This window comes from Elephantulus edwardii, unplaced genomic scaffold (genome assembly GCF_000299155.1).
Source record: "Elephantulus edwardii isolate Elephantulus edwardi_28Jun2011 unplaced genomic scaffold, EleEdw1.0 scaffold00096, whole genome shotgun sequence".
NCBI lineage: Eukaryota > Metazoa > Chordata > Mammalia > Macroscelidea > Macroscelididae > Elephantulus > Elephantulus edwardii.
Genome location: NW_006399846.1, coordinates 7,707,056 through 7,717,632, shown reverse-complemented (window position 1 = coordinate 7,717,632; position 10,577 = coordinate 7,707,056). Strand labels below are relative to the sequence as shown.

The 10,577-nt window shown below is 39.4% G+C and overlaps 1 pseudogene; it reads right to left on the bottom strand.

Moving 5' to 3' along the window:
• Nucleotides 1-2,388: 2,388 nt before the first annotated feature.
• The window catches only part of LOC102845183, a 40,230-nt pseudogene continuing 32,041 nt past the window's right edge, over nt 2,389-10,577 (bottom strand).

The following is a 10,577-nucleotide window of genomic DNA, read 5'->3' as shown; positions in this document are numbered from 1 at the left end:
ATGACATTTTATTACGGAGTGAAAAAAGCAAGTTATAACAACAGCATATAGTAATAATATCATTTTTTCCCTTTTAATACATGTATGTATATGTTGTTGTTGTTGTTGTTAGGTGCCGTCAAGTCGTAGACAACTCATAGCGACCCTATGAACGAAAAGCCTGAGCACTGTTCGTACATAGAGTTTCCAGAGGCAAGCCATTTTGGAAGTGGATGCCGCTCCTGCTTCCAGGCTTGATTTAGTTGGGAAGCTCCAGCCAACACTGTCCCCCATGGGTACCCATTACCACGTTTGGCACATTGGTGTCCCAGTGTTCAGCATCACAGCAACCACAAGTTACCTCTATACAGCAATGAACAGACCAGTGCTATACCCCTAGAAGAATGTTTGACAGGAAAACAATTTGAACCTGGCCCAAGGGCCGCAGATTAAAATCACCCACCTTCGGCTTGGTAGAATAACTTCCTTTACACTAGGCCAACGTAGCTCTCTCTCTATTGTCATTGTTATTGTTGTTAGGTGCCGTCGAGTCGTAGACAACTCATAGAGACCCTATGAACAAAAGGCCTGAGCACTGTTCGTATGTATGTATATATACATATAAAAAGTATATAAAGAAAACCAGCTATAATAATATACAGAAAAATGACTCTTTGGCTGGTGAAATGATGGCGGGGTTTTTTTTTCTGTTCTGATTTTGCTTGTCTTTGCTTCATATGTTGAAAATATAGTACTTTTGGAATTTACCCTAAAGAAACTATAACTGCCACCCAGGCAGATATATGTACACTTATGTTTATTGTGGCTTTGTTCACAATAGCAAAGAGCTGGAAACAACCCAAGTGCCCATCAACAAATGAATAGATAGAGAAGCTCTGGTATATTCACACTATGGAATAATATGCAGCACTGTGAAACAAGAAACTCATGAAATATTATGCAAAGTGGATGATTCTAGATGACATTATGCTGAGTGAAATATATCAGTCACAAAAGGACAAATATTGCATATGACCACTATGATAAAACAGGACTGACATTGGGGTTAAGGGAAGACAGAGAAGGGGAGGAATGACGTATACTGCATTGCAACAGATGAGGGAAAGAATTGTTTAAAAGGGATATATGATTAGGTATTATTGTCATGACAGGAGTCCAGAATGAAGGCTGTACAGTGCCATGGACTTGGGGGAATTATATAGCAATGAAAGAGTTTTTCTTTTACTTATCAAAGAGAAAAGTGAATTGGGGGAAAGGAGGTGGGCAGGGAGAAAAGTGCAACAATGAATGATAGGAAATCCTAAGTCTCTGTAAACTTAAATTAATTAAAATTAATAAAAAAATAGGTTCTACTTTTTCTAGGAAATGTAATAAAGCTTAAATTGATAAAAGAATGAGGATAACATTTTTGTGATGGGTGACAGAAGGGAATGCACTGAAGGAACTAGATGAGAGTGTAACACTACAGGACACCTTGAATAGTGGGAAATGTGATCCCTGACTACAGAATGGTAGTAGTCAGTAGTGGTCCTACAAAGCCATACTGTCCCCATCAAAGAGTAACAGGAAGGAAGACAGTGCAACAGTGCCATCTAGTGGACACCATGTAACTTCCAGTCGTCCCTTTCCTGGTTGAGATGTTTCCTTCTGCAGCGCCGAGGGCTAGGGCCTGGGTCTCTCTCACTAAACCAACCTCCTGCTTCTGTTGAAAGGGAGAGAGGCAATGGAGATCTGGGATCTTTTTTCTTTGTATTTAGGTGCATTAGGTATGGACAATCCTGTGGGCCCTTCTTCTTTCTTTTTTACACAAAGAATGAAGCTAACATTTCCTTTCTGAGGCACTGCTCTGTATAGGGGCTAAAAACCTAGATTAAATTTTTAATCTGTTTTGTTAATGTTTTAACATTAATGTTTTAATTCCTTCCACAATCTTAAAATAGTGCTCTACTCACAGATTAGATGGCGGGGAAATAGAAAAATCTTATGTGCTAATGTAAAAAGGGTTTCCAACTTAGAGGCAATGATGGTGAAACCTCCTCTCTCATACTTCAAGATTGTTGTCAGTCCTTTGAAAAAGACATCAAGAAGTGAAAGGGAAAGGGTCAGTGTAACTGACCAAGACCCTCAACAAAGTGGTATGACACAGGGACTGTCACAATGGGCTTGAGCATGGTGGAGACTGTGGAGTTGGTGCATGAGAGGCTAGGGCTCCTATCTGTTGTTCATAGTCCCCATGAGTTGTAGCCAACTTGATGGAACCTAACAACAGTGTAAAAGGAGAAAGGCTCCACCTTGAATAGGTTGGTGTTGTTGATCTGACTCCTCACAAAGGAGCTGAGAGAGGAGCCCAGAGGCTCAGCAAGATTCTCCCTCCACCTCCAGAGCATCTCACCCGTATCGTTCCATGTACTGGAGCAGCTGGGAATGGACCTGGCAGAGCTGGGAGAGAAGAGACAGGTGAGACGTGAGTCCCGGCACTGGACAGCAGCCTAGAGCTTTGCCAGCGATACTTGAGGCTACACCTAGAAATGCCAATGCAGGACACACAGGGGCCACCAAGGAAGCAGAGTGGGTTTGGGTTTAAAAGGCCCTTGGGCTGGTGGAAGCTGAGCGAGGAGGGAAGGATGGCAGATCCTGCTGAAGAGCAAACTTGGATGCAGCAAAAAGGCAAGATGTGGACTCTCTCCAGCAATGAGCCCTGCCAGTCTTCACTGGGTTTGACAAAGAGTCAAGGTAGGGTTGGGGTGAAGGAAATGGGAAGGATCTTTTGTGAAAAACAATGTATTCAAATTTTGTTAATAAATCACAGTAATATTTTAAAAATGGCTAGAACAGTACATAGATAGGGAACAGTCAGAAGGATTTAGAAAAGGCCATGGCACCAGAGGAATCATTGCTGATGTATAACAGATCCTGGCTGAAAGTAAAGAATACCAGAAGAATGTCTATTTCTGCTTTATTAACTATTCAAAGGGATTGGCAGGGGGTCATAACAAGTTATAGCTAACATTGACAAGAATGGAAAGTCCTTAACACTTAATTGTTCTAATTATGATACCATAATTATAATTGTTATAATGCAATACCATACTTAGACCAATAGGCTGTTGCGAGAACAGAATAAGGGAACATTTTATGGTTTAAAATTAAGAAGGGAGTGAGTCAGGTTGTATTCTCTCTCCATACATATTCAATCTGTGTGCTGAGCAAATCATTCAAGAAGCTGGACTCTATGCAGAAGAATGTGGCATTAAGATCAGTGAAAGACTCATCAATAACCTGAGTTATGTAGATGACACAACCGTGCTTGCTGAAAGTGAAGAGGACTTGAAGCACGTGTTGCAGAAGATCAAAGAATACAGTCCTGGTGTTGGCAAAACAGGACTAGTAACTGCAGGAAACTGAAACAGGATCCACATCTCACATCATAAACAAAAATCCATTCAAGGTAGATCAGTAACCTGGGAGTAAAGCCTAAAACCATAAAGTTTGTCAGAGACAAAGTGTGATCAAGTTTAGACGGTCTAGTCTATGATATAAAGAGACTGTCAAATACAGCCAGAAATGCACAATCTGGAGAGGATAAAGCTGCTGAATGGGACTGTCTAAAGATTAAATCTCTGTGCACATCAAAAACATTTTCCAACAGAAGTGAAAACCTACTGATTGGGGGTGGGGGGGGAATTGGCAATACGACTTCAGCCAAGGATCTCATATCAAAAGTTTACAGACTCCTACAGGGCCTCCACAAGTAAAAGACTGATAACACAATTACAAAATGGACAAAAGACATGGAAAGAATTTTTCACAGAGGAAGATATTCAGATGGCCAACAGATACATGAAGAAATGCTGCAAATCTCTGGCAATAAGAGAGATGCAAATCAAAGCCACAATGAGATACCATCTCACTCTAGTAGCAGTGGCAAAGTTTCCCAGGACAGCAAGTAATAAATGTTGGAGATGTGGCAAGATAAGAACTTATACACTGTTAATGGGATTGTAAAACAGTAGACCCACTTTGGAAGGCAGTTTGGTATTTCCTCAGAAATCTAAGCATAGAAATTCCATATGACCCAGCTATTCCATTGCTTGGAATAAGCCCTGAGTAAATGAGAACTGAGGCACAGACAGAAACTTGTACACCAATGTTCATAGTAGCATTTTTCACCATTGCAAAAACATGGAAACAGCTCAAATGTACAAACACAATCTAATGGATTGGAAAACTATGGTACACTCCACATGATGGAATACTATGTAGCATGCAGGAGTAATGATTTTGTAAATCACTACCTAACTTGGGAGGGACTGCAGAGCATTATGCTAAGTAAACAAACTCAATCCCATAAGGACAAATATTGTATAAGACCATTATTACAGAAAATTGTATGAGGATCCAAGGGAGAGAGAGTGGGAACAGAGGCGGGAAGATGGACTGGGTGGGGATGGAGGTGGGAGGGGTTAATCATAGGGTCATACAATTTGATGGGTAGAGAGAAGGATGAGTAAAGGAAATGGGAAAGATCTGGTGTGGAAAACAATGTATACAAACTGTAAGTCAACCAGTATAAAATAAATATTTTTTTCTAAAATAAAATAATAATAACAGGTATAGCTCAATAGTAATTAATTTTACATAATATAATGTATATGAGTGAGTTTATGAAACACAATGTATACAAATTATTGTATGCAAACCAATAGAAAAAGGAAAAATAAATTTTAAAAAAAAAGAGAGTGTCAAGGTAACAGTGACATCCTGGTCTATATAGTCACTAGTCAGTAGATGGTCATGTCAGAAACCAGAAATCAAATCTGAAGGTAGATTTATTCGTGTGGCCTTTGGGAGTCGCTTAAACACCATCCCCACCCCTCTTACCTTCTTTCTGAATTTTCAATGTAAAATAGTATTACCATACCCATTGTAGCCTTAATATAGTGATTAGAAATCCCTACACAGTGCCTGGTACATAAGAGGTAATAAGCTAACAATAGATTCCAGAAATCTAGGGTGTTCCTCAGTTAAATGTTCTCAAAGAAGTAGCACCCCTACTGGTAAAGAGCTTTGGTGGCTTAGTGGTAAGACAGTGCTGATGTAAAAGTACACAGTACGAATCCACCAGCTGCTCCACAGGAGACAGATGAACAATCTCCTCCCATGCAATTTGCTGTCTGAAAACCTGCTGGAGGGCCAGCTGTGAGTTGGTTCCAACTCAACAGTATATAACAACAATGCTATGAATGCTCCCACTTCCCTTTTCTCATTCATAAAGCTGGTTATTAGCATCCTGGGCTTGGATGGCTCAGACAGAACAGGTAAAGAGCAAGGCCAAAATCTGGGTCTTCCATCACTCTAAGATTTGTGGACAGCCACACTCAGCTCTGGCCAGGCCACTACCCTGGTCACTGCACCTTCCCTCACTCTTCAGAGGAACGACCTCCATTCCTTCACTCCCTGGTAGGAGCTGTCCTGGGAAGGGAGAGGCTTATTCACCTGGGAGCCACTGACCTCTGCACTGTGGATGCTGGTGATGGTGTCAATCATGTTGTGAGACTCACTGATGATCACCACCTGGCCCTGCAGCCAGATGTCCACAGCCTGCTGTGCGGCTGCATGCAGCAGAATCTGGTAAGGCAGCACCACCAGCTCTAGGAAGCATTACACACTGAGCAGAGGCAGGGCTCTCTCACGGCACACACATTTGCACTAAGGTCCTGACATGAACTTCTCACTTTCTAACTGGAGGACGTGTAAGGATATTCAAGGGAGCAGCTTGCACAGAGCACTGTGCTCTGAGAAATAGACCCATTTATAGAAAACCAGTCTCCTATCCAAGGTGTCCAATGCTCCTCAGAACACTGACAAGCATAGGTACCAGAAAGTACCCTGGGTTCTGGTCCTGACCGGCCACTCCTCAGCTGTGTGACTCTGAGAAAATGAATCTTTCCAAGCCTCAGGTTTCTCATCTGCAAAATAGATTTGGTAAAACACTATCAACTGAGGGTTAACGGCTGGGAGGGGAAAACCTTGTCATTTTTACATTCTATGTTGTTATGAGAGGCCCCTGGTGGCTCACTAGTCAAAAACTTGGCTGCTATGGCCCGGGGTTCAAAGCTGCCAACAGCTTGGCAGGAGCAAGCTGTGACAGTGGCTTCCACAACAATTAAAGTCTCAAAAGCACAATGAGTCAACTCTTCTCTGTCTTGTAAGTCAGAGGGAGTAGGGAATGGCTTGATGGCAGTGAGTTTAATCTTGCTTTTAGTTTTTGTTTGTCTTTAGGGTCCCTGAGTGGGCATGAACCAGAGTCTGGCCTTTCATGTTAGGAAGGTTTTTCCCGAAAAGCAACTATTGAGAAACAAACAAACAAAAAGCCTTAAAAAATTGGAAACTTAAGCCCCAAGTGGTAATACTGGTTCCATTATTCACCTCGTGTAAGAAAATGTAACTCTGGCACAAAACTACATGAACAGAATGAGTACCACAGTTGGAATTTGAGTGAGAACTATTATTAAAATAATTAGTTTGGGATCTGTGGAAGCAGCAAGCCTCAGCAGGGAGCAGAGAGCCTTGGCAAGGCGCAGCATGGTTAAGCAGGAAATAGTAAGCCTCAACAGGGAGCAGTTTGCTGCAGCAGGACCCACCCACCAGGAGCAAGCAGGGCAGTGGGAATTTGAGTGAGATACCCCTTCACCTTAAGCAGAAGAGAGTGAGACAGCTGGAGCTCAACTGAGGTGGTAGACCAAGTTCTCAAGGGGCAAACCAAAGCTTCCTGGTTTTCCATTCAGGCACACACACACACACACACACACCCTGACCCCCTTCCCATGTCCATGTGCATGCACATCCCCCCACCCTCATGTGCGTCTGTGCATGTGCCCACCCAATGTGCATTTGCACACACTCCTGCTCAACCTTCTTCTGGAGCAGTGACTTCAGATCAAGAACCAGCTATTGCTTCAGGCACCAAAAACTCTACCACAGCAATGTAAAGAAAGAAGCAGGCTACCATACTCCCTACACAAGCCCAAAGCAAGATATAATCCCCCAAAAGTGACACAATGGATTCCTGAAGCCAGAAAGTCTGATGGAACTTTTTGACAGAGAATTTAAAAGAACAAGGATTGAAATTTTCAATGGGTGAAAGACAAATTTCAAGAATTACAAGACACTGTGAGCAAAAACCAGGAGGAGCTTAAAAAAACAAAACAATGTAGATAAAACAAATGAGGCATTAGAGGCTTTGGGGAAAAAAGAAAAAAACAATCCAAAATATGAGGTCTAATGTTTCAGATATTGTCAAGATGATGGAGGGACAAATGAACAGAGTTGAAGAGATGGAAAGCAGAACCAGTGAAATAGAAGATAGAATTGTCACCACTGATCTGCTAGGGGAGGAAAGCAGAATCTAAAAGGAAGAAAAAGGAAGAAAACCTAAGAATAATGTGGGACACAATCAAGGAAAATAATATGCGCATCATCAGATTCCAAGAACAGGAAGAAGTAAATAAAGGCGCCAAAAAAAGTTGTAGAATTACTAGAAGAAAACTTCCCAGGCAAAATGAAGAATTAGAGAATATATATTCAAGAAGTTGAGTAAACACCATATGAAACAGACCTCAAAAGAAAAACACCAACGCATTGTCTAATTTGCCAGAACTAAAGATAAGGAGAGAATTCTGAAAGCAGCGAGGGAGAAACAAAGAGTAACCTATAAGGAAGAGCAGATAAGATTAAGTGCCGATTTCTCAGCAGAAACCATGCAAACAAGAAAACAGTGGAATGACATAAATCAAACACTTAAAGAACACAACTGTCAACCAAGAATACTACACCCATCAAAACTTTCCATCAAATATAAAGGAAAGATCAAGCTATTCCCAGAAAAACAGAACCTAAGTTTGTAAAAACAAGACCAGCATTGCAGGAAACACTGAGATGTTTTTCTTACAGAAGTGCCACAGAAAACAGGATGGACCAAAGTAACTAGCAACAACACCAAAAAGAACTCAACAAAATGATAGCTATAAAATCTTGCCTCTCAATAATCACACTGAATGTGAATGGTTTAATGCACCACTGATGAGAAAAAGAGTAGATGATTGGATAAAAAAAAAAATCCATCATTATGTTGTCTACAAGAGATACATCTGAAAAATGGAGATGAAGAAAGACTAAAAATAAAAGGGTGGGGAAAACATACCAAGCAAATGGCAACTATAAAAAAGCAGGAGTAGTGATATTAATCTCTGATAAAATAAATTTCAAAGCAAAACCATCACAATGGACAAACAATGTCACTACATAATGTTTGAATGGTCGACAGAACAAAAGGACATAAAAATAGTAAATATCTATGTATCTAATTAAATACTTGCAAAATATATAAAACAAACATCAACCAAACTGAAAAAGGAAATAGACAACACTACTATAGTATTTAGAGAATTCAATAAACCACTCTCAAGAAAAGATAGAACTATCAGAAAGAAACTCAACAAAGATGCTGAAGAATTAAACCACACAATAAACAAACTCAATCTCATAGATATTTATAGGTCAATGTACCCCAAAAAAGCCCAGTACACCTTCTTCTACAATGTGCACGGAATGCTCTCCAGAATAGATCACATTTTAGGTCACAAGGCAAGCATCAATAAATTCAAAAACAGAAATAATACAAAGCATCTTCTCAGACCACAATGCTACAAAATTAGAAATTAATAACAAGAGGATAAAGGAGGAAAAACCGTATATTTGGAAGCTGAACAACACCTTGCTTGAATATAAGTGGGTATTAGAAGAAATTAAAAATTAAATTAAGAAGTTTCTTGAAACAAATGACAATGAAAACACCACTTACCAAAACCTCTGGGAAACTGCCAAAGAAATAATCAGAGGTCAATTTATAGCAATAAGCAAATACATCAAAAGGCAGGAAAAAAGTGACCATTGACTCTCTAACCCAACATCTCTAACAAATTGAAAAAGAACAGCAAGAAAACCTGACAGTTTCTTAAAAAAAACTGAAATTATAAAACTCAGAGCAGAAATAAATGAAATAGAAAAAAGAAAAACAATTGAAACTATCAACAAAACTAGGAGTTGGTTCTTTGAAAAGGTCAATAAAACTGACAAACCACTAGCAAAACTAACAAATGAAAAGACAAAAATAATCCAAATAAGAGATTAAACAGGCAACATCACAACAGAACCAATTAAATAAAAAGGCTAACATTGGAATATTATGAAAAACTATACTCAAACAAATATGAAAACCTAGAGGAAATGGACAAATACTTAGAAATTCACAACCTACCTAAACTGACACCAGCTGAAATTTAATACCTGAACAACCCATTACAAAAGAAGAAATTGAAAATGTAATAAAACAACTTCTGGTGGGGGGGGGAAGCCCTGGACCGGGTGGTTTTACAAGTGAATTTTATCAAACATTCAGAAAAGAACTGTCACAAATTCTACATAAACTATTTCAGAAAATAGAGTAAGATGGAATGCTCCCAGACTCATTCTATGAAGCAAACATTCCAAAGCCAGGTAAAGAAACCACCAGAATAGAAAACTATAGGCTAATATCTTTATGAACATAGATGCAAAAACCCTGAATAAAATACTGGCTAATAGAATCCAACAATACATAAAAAAAATAATTCACCATGACCAAGTGAGATTCATAACAGGTATGCAAAGATGGTTCAATGTAAGAAAAGCAATCAAAGCATCACATTAACAAAGCAAAGAACAAGAACCACATGATCCTATCAATTGATGCAGAAAAGACCTTTGACAAAATCCAACACCCTTTCCTGAATAAACCCGATTAAAACACTCAACAAAATAGGATTAGAGGGGAATTTCTTCAACATTGTTAAAAAGTATATATGCAAATCCGAGAGCCAACATTGTTCTTAATGGAGAGAGATTAAAGGCATTCCGTCTGGGAACAGGAACTAGGCAAGGATGCCCACTATCACCTCTCCTATTCAATATTGTATTGGAAGTCTTAGCAACAGCAATAAGACAAGAAAAGGAAATAAGAGGCATCCAAATTCGCAAAGAGGAGGTAAAATTATCTCTAGATGCAGATGATTTGATAGTACACTTAGAAAACCCTAAAGACACAGCAAGAAAACTACTGGACATAGTTGACCAATTTAGCAAGTGGCAGAATACAAGATCAACATTCAAAAACCAATTGGATTTTTCTACGGTGATAAACAGAATACAGAGCTGGAGTTAGAAAAACAATACCATTCACAGTAGCTAATTATAAGATTAAATACTTGGGAGTAAATCTAACCAGAAGCACAAAGGATTTATTCAAAGAAAATTACAAAACATTGCTACAAAAAACAAAAAGAGACCTGGAGATGGAAGCATATACCTTGCTCATGGATAGGAAGACTCAATATTATGAAAATGACAATACTACCAAAGGTAATTTACATATTCAATGCAATCCCAATACAAATACCAATTCCATTCCTCAATGAGATGGAAAAGGCAATCTCCAATTTCATTTGGAATGGAAAGAGTCCCTGAATAAGCAAAGCACT